Source organism: Gopherus flavomarginatus, chromosome 15, assembly GCF_025201925.1.
Source record: "Gopherus flavomarginatus isolate rGopFla2 chromosome 15, rGopFla2.mat.asm, whole genome shotgun sequence".
Taxonomy (NCBI): domain Eukaryota; kingdom Metazoa; phylum Chordata; order Testudines; family Testudinidae; genus Gopherus; species Gopherus flavomarginatus.
The window spans coordinates 26,939,774-26,960,089 of record NC_066631.1 but is presented as its reverse complement, the minus strand read 5'-3'; the positions used below and the strand labels follow the sequence as shown (position 1 = coordinate 26,960,089).

At 42.0% G+C, this 20,316-nt stretch overlaps 1 protein-coding gene across 1 annotated transcript in view; it reads right to left on the bottom strand.

The window, feature by feature from the left end:
* Positions 1–20,316, bottom strand: part of SETD1B (SET domain containing 1B, histone lysine methyltransferase) — a 69,030-nt gene that overhangs the window by 32,937 nt on the left and 15,777 nt on the right. The window lies entirely within an intron of this gene.

The window sequence follows — 20,316 nt, the reverse complement described above, 5'->3', positions numbered from 1 at the left end:
GTTAAGTACCTACAATCCCACTTCGGTGTGCAACACAATCTCTTGCTGACACATAGTACTGATAGAGAATACAATTTAAAAGAGTAACTAATCAACCTTACATTCTCCAGCAAGTTAGTGTTTCCATTTTTTAAAATCATAATCCCCAGACTTTGGCAGCTAAATATTGACTATAAGTAACAGTCAGAAGAAAGATGTGAGTTTCATATTAATGTTTGCAACTATTACAATTATGCCTTATGACAAAGCGCTTCAGACTGAGAAAGGAGCTCTGTATCTAGTTTTCCATTATCTTTGATCCTCACAGATTGAATCCAAAATTCTCAGAGGTAGGGGAATGGGGAGAGGCACTGAACCAGGGTACGTCTACACTTGGAGCCAGGGATGTGGATTCCCAGCTTGAGTAGACATACTGAACTAGTTCTCAAGCTCGTGCACTAAAAACAGTAGTGTAGCCACAGGAGAAAAGGCAGCAGCAAATGTGGGCACTGGGTACCTCCCTCAAGGGCAAACCCACTCAGGTCTCATGGGTCCCTGCCACTGTCTGTCCGACTTTGGCTACGCTATTATTTTCATCACATTAGCTCAATGAGAGCTAGCGCGAGTATGTCCACTTGAGAAGAGAATCACAACCCTATCTCCAAGTGTAGACAGAGCCCAAGTTTCTGAACAGACTCTCTGCACAACCATATGGAATATGGATATAGATATTTTGTATAAAATGTAACCCCTCTCCTTCCAAAAAAAAACCCAACCAACCAAAAAAAAAAACCCAACTCCCCAAACAAAAACAAAACAAAACAAAACAAAAACATTCAAAGTCAATGGTGCTATGACGTAAATGGATTAACACATCCAAGGGCACCTGCCTGCTCTGAGGCCTGGGCTACACTAGCGGGGGGGTTCAAACTAAGATACACAACTTCAGCTATGCTATTGGCGTAGCTGAAGTCGAAGTACCTTAGTTTGACTTACCTGGCCGTCCTCACAGCGGCGAGTCGAATGCCGCGGCTCCCCCGTTGACTATGCTTACTCCTCCTGCCGAGGTGGAGTACGGGAGTCAATTAGCAGATCAATTTATCGTGTCCAGATGAGACGCGATAAATCGATCCCCAATACATTGAACACTACCCGCCGATCCGGCGGGTAGTATAGACGTACCTTCAGATTCATAGAGTACCAAGAACTGCCTCCTAAACTGCATACAGCACAACAGCAACTGATCAGCTAGATCCATTCTAGATAGAGTTGCACTTAGCAAACAAGGTCTCAGCTGCCTATGATACTGGAAAGGCATTTTAGGCTTGGAGTCACACAGGAAGCTGATGTATGCTGTCCCATCCCTCAGATGATTAAAAAAAATAAAAATAAAAATAAAAATTCCAGCAGCTAAATATAGGAAACGGAAGAGACACCCAATACTCAGAGGCAGTTTTTCTGGTATACCTGATCATGACAAACTGCTTATTAACTGGATCTGTTAGGGCCAGTGTGACAGCACCTTGTCACTGGCCCCAAGGGAAGGGGGAAAAAAAAAAGACTTCAGTCTTCATTTTTCCAGCTAGCAGCACTGAATAGTGGGAGCACAACTGATTACCTAGTTCCCCTCTGCATCCACTGCTTGAACACAACTGGACTCACTGGCTTATTATTTCTTGCAAGCAGTTCCTTCTCCCCAACCGCAGTGCATAAAAAGGCAAAACAAACAGCTTGCACATTGCCACAAGCTAGATCAACTACAGAAACCACCCCACAAATCCAAAGACACGGAACCTGCTGAAGACTGTAGTTGTGGCTGGATTTTTGCCACAAAAGGCAAGGGATACATGGGTTCTGTGATTTTTGTGAGTTTATTTTTTATTTTTTTTAAACTGGGATATTTGCGCATGGTTGGATGAGCATGTTGGCGAAACAGCTGAACCGACTGCACTGTGACTACACGGTACTCGCCAACAAACACTATAAAAACATGAATCATTAATCAGAGGACACTTCTGGTACAGCAACTACCACCAGAGAGCAGGCTAAGCACAGGACTTGCAACCGCATGTTCGGGTACCTCTTTTGTCAGGGCCTTCCCTTACCTCATAAACTGCAAAATGATCACACCAGCCAGTGCCAACCCCCAGAACTGAAGCTCTGCATAGCTTGAAAGCGTCTCTCTCTCATCTGGTCCAATAGAAGAGATTGCCTCACCCACCTCATCTCTCTAAGCTAGACCCAACCACTCATAAGTAAGTGGTTTATAAAAATGGCAAAAAAAAACCTGGCCCTTTTTCCTGAAAAATCATCAACATACATGTACTAATACCTATGGTGGGTGCCTTAGAAACAGAGTAAATAATTGATATGTCACTGGCTCACCTGTAACAGCTGAACAAAAAATAAATTTAGGTTCAAACAAAACATTTCATTCAACCAGAAACTTCGGGGAGGGGGGAGTTACAGCGGCGGGAGGAGGGTATTTTTTCTTTTAGAACAGGTTTTTGGGTGTTTTTCACCATTTTGTTTATTTAACAGATTGAGCTAAATTTTGAAATGAAACACTGATTTTCATTTAGACTTTTCAAAGCCCCTCCCCCGTTTTTTATTTGGCTGAAATTTTTTGCCACATTCAACCCAAATTTGCAAATAGATTTGTTTGATGCATTTTTCGGCAAACAAGCTATTAGCCAAAAGAAATGTGCCCAGCTCTGCTTTGAAATGCAGGTAATAATGGTCTGTCTCTGCCCACTGTTAGTAGGGTTGCCAATTTTGGCTGGATGTATTTCTGGAGATTTCAGCACAACATAATCTTTAATTAAAGATTAATCTTTAATTCTGGGAGACTCCGGGCCAATCCTGGAAGATTGGCAACCCTAACTGTTAGCAGAGCTCTACAGAGTGACAGTGACAAGAGAATAATTCTGAAAGTGCTCAGCGTCCTGTGTTAGTAACTCTCTACCTTCACACAGGCACTCTGTGATAGGTGCATTTTATAAATCCGAAAATGACTGGCTAAAATAGAAAAATAAAGTGCGTCTGGGGTCCAAAACAATTACCCAAAGCACTGGACTTTCAGTATAATTATGATTTCTGCCCTCTTCATCCTGAGCACCTCGTGACTTGCCATCTAAAATTTCCAATTGTATTTAATACACTTTACAATCTTTCCCACTGGTCCACTCTGGCAGCTCAGGGAGCTGCAGATGTCTCAGGGACCAGGAAAGCTATGAATGAGGAGAAACCCTGCAGCTTCAACAATGCTTCAGCGAAAGGGGGCAGAGGAGGGGAATGAATAGACAGCTTGTGTCAGGTGTAAGGAAGGTTACTTGAAACTAGACTCATTTTTCAACAAGCTAAGCATGAAAGGTGTTGTTAAAAAGCACCCAGATCCAACACAGGAGGTGCTCAATGTAAAATATCCATTACTGGTTATGAAACCCAAGGGAATCTGGTGTGTTCAGATAACTGAGCAAAGCAAGAAGTGACTTTAAATTAAATTCTGCTGGCTGAGCAGTGCTGAGATCTGTAGGGAAAGTCACTTCATCTCCTTCTGGTGGAGGAACAGTACAAGGCAGAGAGACAGAATATGAAGATCCATGGCAAGCGTTGGGGCCGAGATCCACCTAAATTTTCTGTGCGCTCTAGACGGACTGTCTCCCAGTCCTCTCCTTCTTCCACAGGGGAGGCAGCCTAAGCCCACCATAGCAGTTGGACAGCTTGTACTTCACTGGCTCCTGCTTCTCCACCTCCGATATACTGCGCCAACATTATGTGACAATCCCAACGATCCTGCTTGAGTCAGCGCCTTCTTTCTGGACACAGGTAATGCTGAGACACCAAGATCAGCAGCACCCCCCTTGGAAAACCTCCACCAGAAGGCAGCCTATTTACCTTATAACTCATAAGACCCACTCACGTGAACAACCGCCACCCAGAATTTCCAAACACTCTTAGAGGGTCGTTCTAGGCAGCTGTCTCAGTGCTGGGCAATCCTGCATAGAGGATGAAGAGGGAAGACTTCCTCTTCAAGGAATGATCTAGCAGAAAGGTGTTCAAAATTATAGATAACAGAAGCCAGCAGGCCTAACCTGACTTCTTTTAAAACTTAATAAAGTGCTTTGGCTACAAATGAGCTTTTCTTTATTCTTTTATTTGGCTTACTTGCACTGAATGGGAACTGCAAATACACACGGACTAAAGTCCAGTGTAAGACTGGAAGGCTGTTGTAAATTATTCTGAGAGACAAGGTGGATGGGTGGGTCTGGCCAGATCTGAAGAAGAGCTCTGCATAAGCTTAAAAGCCTGTTTCTCACACCAACAGAAGTTGGTCCACTAAAACATATTGCCTCACTCACCTTGTCTCTCTAATATTTTGGGACCAACATGGCTACAAAAATACTGCATACAACAATGTAAATTCTTCTGACATTTATGGGGTTGTGTATGGAAGGTTGCAATATCTGCCTATCCTTCCTAAAACATCAGGGGTTGCAATTCACCAGTATCTGGAGAGCAAACAGGATTTGAGGTCCAGTTTTCATCCCATAGGGAGATAGAGAAGATAGGTAAAAGGTAACAGTAGGGGGAGACTGGGCAGAAAGGAAGAGGAAAAAAAACAACACACAAGATCAGGAGAGATAGGTGAAAGCTAAAGCTTGGGTTTCAGCTTGGCATCCCCCACCCAGGTCAGGGGGGCTCGGGCGGGCTCAGGCTTCTGTCCCCCAACTCCTTGGGTCATGTAGTAATTTTTCTGGTCAGAAGGGGGTCGCAGTACAATGCAGTTTGAGAACTCCTACCCTAGATCATCTGCCCATCCCTCATTTTCTTCATGAAAAAAAGTGAGTAGGCTTTGTTCACTTGGGGACTCTATTTCCACAAAACTGGGTTAAATCACAGTCCTTGATATTATACCAAAACCAATGAGTCCTGGATTTCAAAAGGATAGTTTATCAAATGAGTTCAGAGAAAGCCAATCCTGCCACAGGAAAAGGCACTTCTAACTGTATTAATCCGTGTGGCACTTCTGAGCCATCAGTGCTGCCATCTTCACTTTGCACCAATGTGTTTAAGAATTGGCATAACAGGTATTTAATTATATGCATGCCACATTTTTCAAAGGTGTTCTAGAATGCAAATCTGTTTGGATAGACCGGCATAACTGGTTTTAAATGGCCTAATTTCTTGTCAGTCCAAAACGCAAATGCCCCATTTGATACTGGTACAGTGAGTTGTCAGCACTGAGATTTCTACAGCAAAGAAAACAGAACGCCACATCCTGAGATCCCATGGCTGATTAGGCTGGATAGCGATGGAATTTGGAGCCCCCCACATCTGGAGTAGCAGTCCTAATCCAGGTCAGTAATGACCAAAATTAGACACTATTTGTGACCTAAATCTTAATCCAATCTAGTCTCAGTTGAGAAAGGTTCCACATTAGAAAATTCATTAGCACAATCAGTTTCCTTTTCAGTAGTTTCAAGCACTGAGATGAAGCCAGAGAGATTGATCTCTCCTCTGAGCTGTAGGAGTGATCTCATGAACAGGGACAAGGTCTGTGTTTGGAAGTCTGCACTATAACTGTTCATGCTGTATCTGTCCTGCCCCAGGAGAATTTTATAAGCACTAATTTCACTTTAAAATAAATAAGTCTTATCACATCGGTGTGTCTAGATTTCAGCTAGATGTTATCAGAACTTGACAACTGCCTGACACTTTTACTCAAACCTTCTGTTTATCATCAAGTCACACATTTGTGTTAGGCAGCCTGTATCACCAAATGCAAGAGATTACTCCAGTATATCCCTACAGTAAATAGTACTGGGTCAGCAATCCCAGCTGAACCATCAAGAATGAATATAATGAAAAGCAGGTTAAATAGCAGTTAGTGTGATGCGGGAGGCGGCCGTTAATATTAATGAAGAAACAAAGCATTGCTTGCAAAATGTGGAAACTCCGTTGCGCCTGTTCCAGCTAATGCTCAAAACAAAAACAGGAGGGAACAAATTTACTTTCCCTTTCTCCCTCCAGCAAAACATGTCCTCAGAAAAGAAAATGTAGCATTAAGTTTTACTTTTCTGGCGATACCTCAGGAAAAGGGAGAAAAAACAGATTCATTACGATTTTAAAAAGAGTGCTCACAGTCAGCACCTAGGTCCATATACAATATAAACAAACAACAATTTCAGTTATGCTGTATTTATCAACTTGAATGCTCTGTGAGATATTTAAGCCCCAAATCTTCCGTCCTATACACCGGCCAACGAATGGGAACTGTGGAGGCAGAATTTGGCCCTTAAAGCTATGACTAAAAATCTGAGTAGTCCACATTTAAATACCAAAATCTTAGCAATTTGAAATGTTGAGAGGAAGCCTGGCAAGAGAGCTAGAAAAGAAGCCAGTCCTGCTTCTCAAAATAAAATATTACTTTATCATAACCTCACTGAATGACAAAATACTGAGCACTTACACTACTTCACTGCGTTTTAGATCAGGCCCATCCAAAGAGGTTCACAAAAAGGAGCAAGTATCATTAATCTCTTTTAAAAAAAACCAACACACCACTGCCTTTGAAACTGAGGCACCAGAGAAGTTAATGGACTTAACAAAGGCAAATGGCAAGGCAGTGACAGAGTCAAGAATAGAACCCAGGTCCCTCTAACTTCCTAGCTACTAGACTATTGCTGCCATTTATTGCAGGAAGAAGAACAGGAGTACTTGTGGCACCTTAGAGACTAACAAATTTATTTCAGCATAAGCTTTCATGGGCTACAGCTCACTTCTTTGGATGCATAGAATGGAACAGACAGACAGGAGATATTTATACATTAAAAGGTGGAAGAATGCATACCAACTGGAAGAGTCCAATCAATTGAGATGATCTATCATCAGCAGAAGAAAAAAACCCTTTGAAGTGATAATCGAGATGACCCCTAGAAGGTGTGAGGAGAACTTAACATAGGGAAATAGATTCAATTAGTGTAATGACCCAACCATTCCCAGTTTCTGTTTAAACCTAAGTTAATTTTATCTAATTTGCATATTAATTCGAGTTCAGCAGTCTCTCTTTGGAGTCTGTTTTTGAAGTTTTTTTGTTGCAAAATTGCCACCTTCAAGCAGGGGCGGCTCTAGGTATTTTGCTGCCCCAAGCACGGCAGGCAGGCTGCCTTCGGTGGCTTGCCTGTGGGAGGTCCCTGGTCCCGCAGATTCGGCGGCATGCCTGCAGGAGGTCTGCCGAAGCTGCGGGATCAGCGGACCTTCCACAGGCATGCCACCAAAGGCAGCCTGCCTGCCACCCTTGCGGCGACTGGCAGAGCGCCCCCCCGTGGCTTGTCGCCCCAGGCACGCGCTTGGTGTGCTGGTGCCTGGAGCCGCCCCTGCCTTCAAGTCTGTCACTGAGCGGTTAGAGAGGCTGAAGTTCAGGGTACACGTAGGGCTCTCTCCTACCACCAGCATGACAGTGTGGTGGTATTCTGTACAGAAAATAGCCCAAGGTCAATATGCCCACCATTAGAAGAAAACAATGGCCCATGAATCTATTACATACAAATCTCCTTGAGCAATTTCCTGAGCTGCTTCTCCTGGAAATCTGAAAGAGAACTGAACATTTTAAACTTGTCACTAGATTTCTTACTACGGTGTCCAAAAAAAAAAAAACTCCAAGACTGAGAATGCAGCCTAGTCACATGCAACAGTTCCTCAAACACACGATATTGCACTGAGAAACATTTTTCTTTTCTTTAAACACAAACAGATTCAAACCCAGCATAGAGATCCTGCTCCAGACACAGGTGGCATAGACCAACACGTCATTATTTTGCTGTCCACCATTAGATGCCAGGGCAGAAGTGCTGTTTCTAAGGGATTTTTTTGTTTTCAATGATCCACTTCTGAAAGGCAAAATGTAATGATCAAGCAGTAAGTCATGAGAGAGTGGATGCTATCAGTAATTATCTTTTGCCTGGTAGTGTCAGGCATGAGGCCGAAACACTCAAGAGCATATTTATGACAAACTCCTCCTACATTTTTAATTGAGATTATAAAACAGATCTTTCTTTCAATGATGCACATATTGTAAAACAGTGGTTTTCAACACGTGGTCCGTGGATTCCTGATGGTCTGCAGACTATGTCTAAGGGGTCTGCGAAATGTTGGTACTACTATAGAACAGTGGCTTTCAACCTGTGGTCTATGGGCCCCTGGCAGTCCTCCAACTATGTCTAAGATTTCCAAATGAGTTCACACATCCATTAGAAATTTTTTAGAAGTCTGAAAATGAAAAAAAGGTTGAAAACCACTGCATTAGAAGTTATCTGGACCAAACATGCAAATAGAAGCTACAATTGTTTGTTTACTGTCTCTTCCCCAGAACTTTCACATCAATTAGTCTTGTCCTTCATCTTATTGTAGACAGCAAACACCTGCATGCATAAAGAATGAGGGCATCTTAGAGACTAACAAAAGTATTTGAGCATAAGCTTTTGTGGGCTAAACCCCATTTCATCGGATGCATGCAGTGGAAAATGCAGTAGGAAGATATATACACACACAGAGGACATGAAAAAATGGGTGTTGCCATACTAACTATAACAAGAGTAATCAATTAAGGTGGGCTATTATCAGCATGAGAAAAAAACCTTTTGTAGTGATAATCAGGATGGCTCATTTCCAACAGTTGACAAGAAAGCGTGAGTAACAGTAGGGGGAAAAAATTAGCATGGGGAAATAGGTTTTACTTTGTGTAATGACCCATCCACTCCCAGTCTTTATTCAAGCCTAATTTAATGGTGTCCAGTTTGCAAATTAATTCCAATTCTGCAGTTTCTCAGTCTGTTTTTGAAGTTTTGTTGTTGGAGTATTGCAACTTTGAGGTCTCTAGAAGTGGGTTTTAGCCCACGAAAGCTTATGTTCAAATAAATTTGTTAGTGTCTAAGGTGCCACAAGTACTCCTCGTTTTTTTTTGCTGATACAGACTAACACAGCTACCACTCTGAAACCTAGCAGCATGCATGCGTCTGCAGCTATACAAAAAAATTATTATGATTTATATCAGACTCCTTATCTTCTACTAAACTTCTCCTTCTAGGAGATCCTTTTGCCTCATTTGCCCACATCATCCATTCTTCCATGACACAACTTACTCACAGAACAGCTTCCTGAATCAACATTTGCCACTCCCCAAAAAAGGGTTTGTTTTGCAAAGCCAGTGTGCAATATCAGATTAAAACTCCACAACACACCATTTGCAGTGATTGTTTGTATGGCCTCACTGTGGGTTCAGATTGTCAGCTCTTTGGAGCATGGACTACTGGAAAGTGCCATGTATATCTACATGCAAGTTATAAGATTACAACATCATGTAATGTAAGTAAATGACTGTTAATACTCTTCAAAACAAAAGTGTTTAATTAGAGAATGGAAGACTGTAAATAACCAAATTTACTTCCACAGTTTTGACACAGCACCTTTCAAATCAAATCATTGGGCAAAGGTTACAAAAGGAAATTCTGCAAGAAGAGAAAGCGACACAGAGAGAGAAAGTAGACTACATCAACAACCAGCCCCAATGCATATGCTGGTAGTGTGATACAAAAGGTAGGATTTCAATGCACTAGAGTTTTTGTTTGTTCATTTTTTAACTGCTCAGCATAAGACTTTGGGTTTCTTTTTATTTTACTAACAATAATAATTATAAGCAATGGCAACACCTCACTCAATGCATGCTGTGTCTTGGCTTGTTTTTTATTGTGTTGTTAAACTGGCAGCAATTTGGAGCAAGGACACATTATTTGTTTGGCACAGACCACCCTCCACTCAGAACAGTGTAAAACCTACACTGCTCTACAAACAGAGAGACAAAAGCAATTGTAAAGTTAAAGTACTCATCAAAAACAAAGCATCTTATTGGAAAAAAATCAAACATCACCCCCTAATTTATACTGCTTTGTTAAACGCTCAGAGGAAGCCTTAAGATGATACCGCAAAACACAAAGGAATAGAGGGAGCAATTCCCCAGAAAACGACGGCTCTCTCCTAGGACTACCTGGTGTGTAAAGAAATGCCACTACAGTGCATGTTTGTGTCGCACAATGTGCCAGGCTCAGGTGTCGGTTCCTAATTAGACTGTGCTTCATGCAGAGAGAAACCACAGAAGGGCAATTGAGAATATCTGAGGAAGTCAACTACCTCAGCTCACCTGGGCATTTTAATAAGCAGTGGACTAGCTCTCTCATAGCAGAGAAATGCCTCAGGCTAGTACTGGCAAAAAGGAAGGAAAATCCCCTTAAGAGTCACATTCAGCTTCTTTTTCAACTTGGAGCACCAGTAAATCAGCTCCTGTTTTAACGCCTGTGTAGGATCTGGAATCCAGGCCACTGGTCCTCTCCACAGAGTAAGACCCAATAAATTAAGATGAAGGAATCTAAGAAGGTCACAGTACTGTAGACAGAAGCGCCTGAGGCAGAATCAGGTTTCTGGTATTGAACTGCTAGTGGTATGCGTAGATAAGCTTCCTGTGGGTCAACAGATGAACACTGGGACAACCATGAGTGTGCTGTGTGTGACTCTTTTGGGCACAAAGTGACCTTGGTCAAACTATTTCAAGCCCAAAATGGGACAAACCTCTACTTGTTCTCTTGTCCAGAGAATCTCTTATCAGGAGGAAATGGAACAACAGGGTCAATTCTTGTATTGGCCTATGGCTAATACCTTGATCTTTTGTTCAGGAATTGAGGCAGCCTGTGGGGGACAACGCTGTTCTGAGCATGGGGGATAGATATAGGCAGTAACCTTGGGATGCTGCAGACAGCTCAGTGGTCTGAGGTGATCAGGTCTCCAATGGTCTAGAAAGGTGAGAAGTCTGCCCTTTAGCTCCAGGTCTCTTGAAAGGGAGAGAGGACTCCAGGAACAGACAGAACAGGGAGCCTTGAGCTCCCTCTCAGGAAGGGTTAGGGACAAAGAAATAGTTCCTCTGGAAGCTTCTTTCCTTTACTGCCAGGGCCATAAAAGTTAAAACTTGGTCTGTTATAAAAGTTAAATATTTGGGGTTGGCTCTTCACAAGCTCTCGGCATTGATCTAACTGCTCCCATTGGCTCCCACTGAGCACTTCTGAAAACCCCATCCTTAGGCTTTTCCTGACTAGCCACAGCATCTGATCCCAGTTTTCCAAAAAGGCCTTAAGAGTGCGATGGAAGAGGTTCCTAAAGAGACAGCTCCCCAACTGAGGCAGAACTATACATTGGACTTGGAAGAAAACTCCTGCTAGATTTGCTCCAATAGGAAGCTTGGAGAGCTTAGCTGAGTTGGTGGAAAGGACAATACTTTGTAGTGTGTGGGGGCAAGGGTATTTCACCTCGTGTTGTTACTGATTGTGTTAACTGCCAGGTGAGGGTATGATTTAGTCAAATCTTTCCCTCCTTCACAACTGGGGGATTTCCACCTAAGTAACAGCTGCACCGTAGGCTTGATTTAAAGTGACTTAGTGATACCACTATCAAGAAAGATAAGTTCTCTAAAAGGGAGAATTTAGAGGATCCAGACTCTTCCTCTGGGACATCTTCAGACATAGCTGTCTGCATGGACAACCCCCACAGGAGAAGACAAGAGAGCTTCCCCAAAGCTCTTTCCCAGCGATTACCTGTTTATTGTGAGATTTGTCAAGAAGGTTTAAGCCAGCTTTATCAGGGTGAGTAGGAGATGCAGGGGTGTGTGTGTCCTGCCCTTGGGCAGCTATTTAACAAGGCAGCCAGTCTCTGCAGACATACTGTTCTGGTTTCCCTATTTAGGGTGGGGAAAGGAAAGGGATATTTTAAGGAGCCATTTGCACTCTTCACTTCAAAGGCTTTAGCCAACAGGGAAGCTAAATCAAGTGGCAAGAGAATACCCCATACTGACAAAAGAGTCAGGGAATATTGTCTACTTCTCCCAAAGACTTCTATGCAGATCAGCCAGACCTGCTGGAGGTGGAAGATCCAGGTAAACCTCTTGTCCATCACCTCCTGATTCAACAGTTCAGAGTCTCTGGAAACAGAATAACGCAAATCCAGCTGATAGAGGGCCTGCAAAAAGAACATTTAATTGGCTTGCTCTTTGAAGTTTTCTGCCATCTCAGACACTATCAGTGGATTTTATTCTAAGGTTTTGCAGGCTGAAAAGAGCAGGGATTTGAGGCTGCATCTTACTCTCTAAAGAGGCAGAGAAAGACCAAGGAATTTGGGGCTGATAGGAAGAGACCTAAAGTCCTCAGTACCAAAACTGTTATAGATAGGATTGGTGCTACTGCCTCTCATGTGCACTCACAGATCCATTCAGCATTTCACAGTGACACCTTAGGGTCAAAGTTAAAGAAAGGAACTAACTATATTAGATCAAAGTCCATCTGCAAGCAAAAAGGACACAATACCCTAGTAGAGGTCACAGATAGCATACAGTACCAGGCAGCAGCTCAGAAAGCCACTTCCCAAACTCTGCAATTTCCTCTCATATACAAAACTATTAAGTCAAACTAACTCATGAATTCAGTTCTTGCTACTCAGCGCAAGGAATAATAAAGTAGATAAGCCCACAAAACAGCCTGGTCTGCTAGCAAGTAACTATCAAGCCAGTTTATTTTTGTACAGACACTGTATTCAAACAACTTTTCACCAGTAGATCTAGACTGATTTGACTTTCTTCCTTCACACCTCTCTACTACCACCAAAAATGGATGCAAGCATGTGACTATTATTATTACTGCTACTACTATGATGTAATTAGGGAAGCACTGTCTTTGTTCCAGCTGGGAATTTCTGCAGATTTCCCACAGTCAGTAATAGAAGGAGTTCAGTATGTAATAATATATTACTAACTAAGAGAAATGCAGCCCTTGCAGTATGGGGTTTCCTCAGCGAGAATATAATAATACAGGGAGATGATGGTTTGAGGGCAGTGGGCAAAAAGTAGTATTTATCAAGTCACCTTTCAATTCTACCCTTCTCTTTAAAACTAATGATCCTTCTTTCACATCAGTTTTCTCTTGGAACGGATGCTGTCACAGTTACAGGTGAGTTGCCTTTTAGACACCTCTACAGTGCCTCTCGAGTGCACCCCTCAAGCGACTGCCTGGCTCTCTTCACCTCTCTCAAGGTTGGAATGCTATAGTTCAAGCACTCTTTGACTGGGACTCCGGGTTGCAGCCCCCATTTCCCAACTGTGTAAAACGACAGGATCAACTGTATTTGGCATCTGCATGAAAATTTCTTGCCAGAAACTTGTGAAATGCACCCGATAAAAGTGACTGAAAACAAAAGTATTGTTTATTTACCCAAAGGTACATAAGCAGAGAAAAGTGTTAAAACACCAAAAGCCTCATACGTCTGGCTCCTACTGAAAACGTATCTTACCTTGCAAGTTTTTGGTAAATTCCACTCAGACCAGGGTACCTACTTCTGACCTGGGAGGGACAGACAGATCTGCTGCTGTTTCTCTCTCTCCCCCTGTCAGCATCTCTCCCCAAGCAGCTGCTGCCTGGTCCCCCGCATTCCCTTCTCTCCAGGCAGGTTTTAACAGTTTATGATCCTTTTCAACTTAGGGTCCCAGATGGAAAAACAAACTTGTTAACTTGGCTTGAACCAGTCAAGTAGGCATTTCCCAATTAACAGTTCTTCACTGTTCTCATTAGGTCCCTTGGTATTCTCTCTGCAGATACCTTATTTCTGTCATTGCTTCATTTTTCCAACTTCATAAAGGCAGGCAGAATAATATCAAGCCAGTAAACTGACATACATATAATATTCATAACAATAATACAGCTAACTCCCTCAATCCCCATCAATGCCTATAGCAATATCCAGTCAGGAGCATCAGAAAGCTTTTCCTTTTCAAACCTGCCCAACGAACAAGAGCTCTGTAACAGAAGGGAACTTCCTCCTTGGTATTATTCCTCTCCAGATGGTGGGGAGCAGTGCAGGAGGAAGGCTCTAAGTAGAAAAACTTCGTACAATTGTAGCAGGAGATTCTTGGCTAAACTTGTAGCTAAAGGAACCCAAATGAAGGACAACAGGCTTCCCCTTAGCTCTCTGCAGATATTATACTTGCTCAGTTACCTTAATACAGATGAGAAGCAGCACATAAATTACGGTAAGTAGCAGCAAATGTCACAAACTAATGCTGTTTTCAATACATCCCTCAACTGGGGTGGTGTTTCCATTGGCATTTGGATTTTATGACAAACATTTATAAGGACAGCACTGCAGTTCGTTTGTAAAATAGGTAGAGAAGGAAACTTGAACAACTGAATTCAGAGATGGAAAAGGCAGACTAGGCCATCTTATTCTCGCCTGCTGAGAACTTCCATAGCCAGTCTTTGCCCTCTCTTTGCTGATTTGTGCTTGGATAGGCCCAGATTCTTCACTTATTCTCTCCCACAGAAAGTCGCAATCCTGGGATAGTTATTTCAGTGACCACCGTGAAAGTAAGCAAGTCACTGCAAATAGGCAGGTTGTTTATTAATTAGAACAAGAGACTAAAAGTTAGGAAACCTGTGTTCTGGTTCCTGACTGAACTTTGGTTCCCTTTCCTAACTTGCTGTGAGACTTTGGGCCTCTTTGTGCCTCAGTTACGCCATCTGTAAAATGGGAATGATAATACATAAAGGACTTTGCTTAAATTATTGAGATTCTTGACTGAAAATCATTAAAAGAGTGCACAGTAACGTTATTAGCATTACAATTCCAGTCCAGGATCCAAAGAGGATGGGCTGGGAAGGACCTAAAGCTCGTTTCCCTCCTATTAAAATCTCTCTCTAAACAACGCTTTTGTGTGTTCAATATATCAGTTTTAAACATGTTTGAGTGTACATTCCGCAGGCCATAAGAACGGCTGTACTGGGTCGACAAAAGGTCCATCTAGCCAAGAATCATGTCTTCCAACAGTGGCCAATATCTTCTCCTTCGCCCAATAAAATCGTCATCCACGTTAATAGAACTATAGATTTTTAGCAGCTAAAATCTTTTAAATCTTTTACAGTTTACTCTTTATGCCACCCCAAGGTTGTATTTTTCTAATGACAATGAAAACCAATTGCTGTGAGCCCTTCAGAACAGGTACTGTCATCTTTGAGTATGTGCCCAGTACCTAGAATGTCATGGGCAGGACTGGAAAACAAACATCCAGTAGTGAGAAAGATCATTTTGGTTTACAGCAAGTTTCACTTTCTGGTTCTCCTGCACTAGGCTATGCTGCTTGGGTTGCAGACAACGCAGTGGGGTTTTTGTTGAAACAAAAAACTGTTTCCATTGGAATTTAAAAGCAAAAAATCTGTTAGACCTCTGTCCTGCGACGGGGCTCTGCATGGGCACTGGCATCCACATACATGATGCTTTTGGAGGATCAGGCATAAGGGTGAGACATTCACACAGTACTTATTTCTGGAAACATTTCTAACAGTCTTAGGTTTTGTAAAAGATTTTTGTATGACAACTTATTTTTTAATCTAAAGTTGTGGCCATCTCTGACTGGACACATCCCTTTAAAAAAAACAAACAAAAACAATGTTTGAACAAATTAAAAAATGGATCCCTAGTCAAAATATAGTATTTTAACCACATTTTCCTATTACTACAATGTATGACTGTGTAACTTTTCCTTACATTTCACTTGAATTTAAAGGTTTTGGTTCAGTACTAAAGATCTTTGTATTTTCAGAGTTATTTATGTTTTAGGCAACAGTAAGCAGCTCATATCACGATAACAGGTTTCTGTGTTTTTGCCCATATTAACTTCATGTTCCCACCAAAACATGCAGTTGGACCCCCCATCCACAACATTCTCAAGCCGAAATGGATATATTTAGTGACTGCACAGCCATAGGAGATGAATGGTGCACAACCCTACAAACTATTTTCCAAACATTAACTTAAACCTGACCTGATCAAGTCTAAAGCCTGCAGCAATATCACTGGTGTGCTCCGGATTAAAATTTAGTGGCTGGAAAAAAACACCAACCACCTGGAATAATAGTCTCTGCAAAAGGCTTTGGGAGAAGGGGAAGCTGTGAGGAATCTGGTTACCAAAGGAAAAAAAAATCAGTCTGTTTGTTCTAAAGGAGTCTTTCTTCATTACTGTATTAACTACATTTCGATCCCAAACAGTCATGTGAAAAGAACATATTTCTTGAACAAAAACACAGTTATGCGATCCTTGCCCTGAACTATACTAAACTTTCTCCAGAAAGAAGTGTAAGAAAATGTCTGACTGTCTCTCACTCCCAGGCTACTGGTTAAAGCTGCAGACTCAGGACTCCTGGGTTCTTTCTCTAGCTCTGCCATCAACCTACTTCATGGATAGTAGGTAAATGAGGAGAGCTGCCGGTCAAAGATTCATGCTAAATTGTATTTATCCTACGTTCATCACCTCCACAGGAGGTATAAATCTACATTCCATCAAAATCTGCAAATTAAACCTAAATCCCACCAACAAAATGCGTACGTCAAAATACCAGAATCATAAAATGTGAAAATTGGCAATTTTATTTCAGCAGTATGACCCTTTTGCAAACAAGCCTCCAAACCAGGAGAAACTCTGCCAGCTCCAGGTTCAAAAAGAGAAATGAAACCTAATGGTTTCATTTTCTTCTCTCATTCCTGTCTCTGTGCATTGTTCATGCTGTCCTTTATGCATAGAATGATCTCAGGATCCCAACCCACTAACTTCCCTTAACTGAAATCACTCCTAAAAATTCACTTTAGCAAAACCTGTAAGTGATTTTACTATAAGTTAGGGGAGGAGAACATTAAACAATCCAACTCACCATCTCCAGATTTCCTAGTGCATCTTTGCTTTCATGTGCCAGTGTTCTACTCTGTAATCTTTTCAGAACAGGCACATCTTTATTTTTGTACATTCTAAAATACAATCACATTGCCAAGGCTAAACAAATACAATTTTACAAATACTAAAACTCTTTTTTAGGCCTCCCAATCTTTTATAGACACCTAACGCAAAAACTTATCCCTGGATGGGCACAACACTTACAAAAGACCAACTGGTAGCTTTATAACAAAACCTGAGACAACAGTCTGGATCAAACGAGTTCTTGTGCACGGGTATGACACGCACAGGGTTTAACGAACTCACTGGTTTCATTTTGGGTTTTGTCTTTGCTGCACTTGGTACAAACTAAGCCCCAAACCGAAAACCAAAATTAATGGGGCACAGTCACGACCTGCAGCTGACGTGTACATAATTCCTACTCATTAACTGTTTTTTCTAAGGGAACATCATGGAAGGCAACTGCAACTGAACATTTGAATATGCACTAGTCAATCTATTGCTCTGTGTGTGACAGACAGACAGGGCACTCTGAACACAGAGGCTTCTTGGTTTTCTTAAAAATCACTGAGAAATTAATGCTGGCAGCAGGCAGCATAGCACAATATGTCAACGGCAATTATTCTCTCAATATTTCTATAGATTACCTAATACACTGGCATGATTTTTCAATGCCATTCATTTTGCCACACACTTTTACCCAGTAATTTGTTTGCTTTCACTTGGTCACTTTCCACAGCCACCAAGCGCTGAGGACAATTGGGCATATAACAAATCGGAGAACTGAAGGAATTCTTGGGTAAGGTCTAGATTATTATAATATGAAACCTCCCCACTTGCATCTGTGAGACTCAAATATCCAATAACATCACAACTAATGGTTGGACTTTGATGGAAACAAAGGTCTAGAGAAAGTACTATTTACAACAAGAAGAAATTAAAATGAAAAAAAAAAACAGTCGAGCATTTTTAATAAGCCCCTAAGATACTCTGGGGCTAAGACATATCCAAACTCTGCACAGGAGCACAAGAGGAAAGGGAGGAGAAGGCAGCACAAGTCTCCCCCACTAACGTCCTTGTACGGGAGTTAGTGATAAGGATCAGCAAGGTGTGCTGGGTACAGTCCTCCTCTGGCCCCCTTTACTGGCAGGCTGATTCTGGTACCAGAAGCACAGCTCGCACTGCTTTGCATCTATGCATGGTCACATATGTGAAAAGCAGGATTTAGACATATGTAAAACAGGGACCATTCACCAGCTATTGTGTTGCTCATAAATCCCTTGAGGAGCAAAGTCTCTGCTTCCTGATATTGTCCCCTATGGGCCATGGGTATTTGAGAAGTGACAGGGCCACAGCCTCAAACCTCTATACCAACAAGCAACTCTAGCTGGGCGGTGAAGGACTGCATGTTGCATCCCCAGAAAGAGTGACATTTGGGGCATGCTTCTCTAGGAGGAATGCTGGTGGATGGGGACTTGTACTGTATAATGGTGCACCCCCATTCTGTCTCTCTCTCTCTCTCACACGCACACAGCTAGGGTGACCAGACAGCAAATGTGAAAAATCAGGATGGGGGTAGGTGGCAATAGGAGCCTATATAAGAAAAAGACTCAAAAATTGGGACTGTCCCTATAAAATCGGGACTTCTGGTCACCCTACACACAGCCTTAAAAGATGCAGTATGACCTTAGAGTATCAGAACTTCTACAGATTTCACAATGCAAATTCCGAGCAGTATTCTTACTTATTATTTAAATAGGAATAATATATAGCCATTTCTTTAAGTGGCTGAAAATGCTAAGAAAACCACATACGGTAAAACTGTGAGAAAACTGAATTAAAAGAGGATATATAACCAGCAACAGTGATTTATAAAAGGGTATGAAAATGTCACATATTAGATATGCAAACTTTAAAAGCCTCAAAGTCCTAGCATGACACCAGACAGTGAAAGAAGCACTGGACCTCTCAACCACAACATGCTTTCTATTTTTCAGTTAGACTCAAAAGCATTTCACCATTTCTAGATTTGTTACTAACAAGACACGTGTTTCTTTGTTCTTCTGTTTCACTATCAGGGCTATGAATAAAAATCTAGTGAAATATTTCTACATTTAAAAACGTGTTTATTGATGCATCTATGTATGTATGAACGCAATACAGTACTTACATAACCAAACTGAAGTTCTGACCAGTCCTATGTAGTTCTACTCTGAAAAGTGCTTGTAAAAAAATGCAATTCTGTGTTTGCCATCTCCCTTCAACTCCATATCCGATGTGCTCTGTTCATAAGCAAGTTACTATTTTCCTAACTACCCCCCCTGCAAATGCAACCATGTATATGAGAATCAAGTTGGTCTCTCTCTTGTACCATCACCAATAATATGGATTCTACAGAGCAAATTATGACAGAAGGTAACATTTGTGCAACTCCTTTGCTTTCAATGAGGTTTCATAGAAGGGACCAACTGGACGTTAGAAAACAAATCCAAGCCTGTACAAGGAAGAGAGCCCGTCCATTTCACTCTCTTAGCCGTATTGGCTCTGCAGGTGTATGAACCAGTAACAGCTCATTTTCGTCACTCAGAGCAGCAGATAGGACACCAAATCCACACAAATGTTGAAATCCTGTGTGGGCCTCCAGGAGGCTCTGGGGGAAAGAAAAGGTGGCTTTCCTTTAAACAATTTTTGCACCCTCAGAATTCTGCACTGTTTCAGGAGCCAGTGCAGCCCCCAATTTACAACAGCCTCATGAGGGCGGCCTCTGGTTTGCTCTGCAGCCTGGAGCAGTCCAAAATCCCCCTCAGCACTTAGGGGCATGATCCTGCCCCTAGCATGCTCTCTACCCTGAGGTTTAAAAGGTGGTCAGGGTACTGAGTGCCTGTGCCAGGATGGGGGTGGAATTCTCCTACAGCCCTTTGTGGTCCCTATATGCTGCTGCTGTGGCTCCTATCCACATGTGGTAGGGTGACCACATGTCTCAATAGTAGGGGCTTTGTCTGATACAGGCAACTATGCGCACAAACACCCCGAGAAAATAGTGCCCTGATTTGTCACACTAGTTATCTGGTCACCCACTACACAAGAGCAGAACCTGTCCCAAGGAGCACATTCAAATAAAATGATTACACATAGTCTGTTTTCACAGTAGACCCACACTTGGAAATGAACAGGCCTCTGAGGATTTGAAAGAGACAAATTAATGTCCTGTTTAAATAATCTTTTAATGGATTTGGTCATTTTCCTTTCCTTCAGTAACCTTATACTCTTAGGGTCCAATCCTCCAGTAACAATATCTTCTAGGAGACGCTTTGTTTGAGTAAAAAATGACAGAACGGAATCCATAACTTAAGTAGTTCTCTCTCACTGCTTACATTGCACAAGCTTGGCATAAGTGACATAATGCACATATACAACAGAGCTACTGTGCCAGACTCTGCTACACTGACATCGGCTGGCTGCATAGATGGAAATTAATGGTCACAACATGTACCTATTTCTTGAATTTCGATTATGAACAGGTTCTG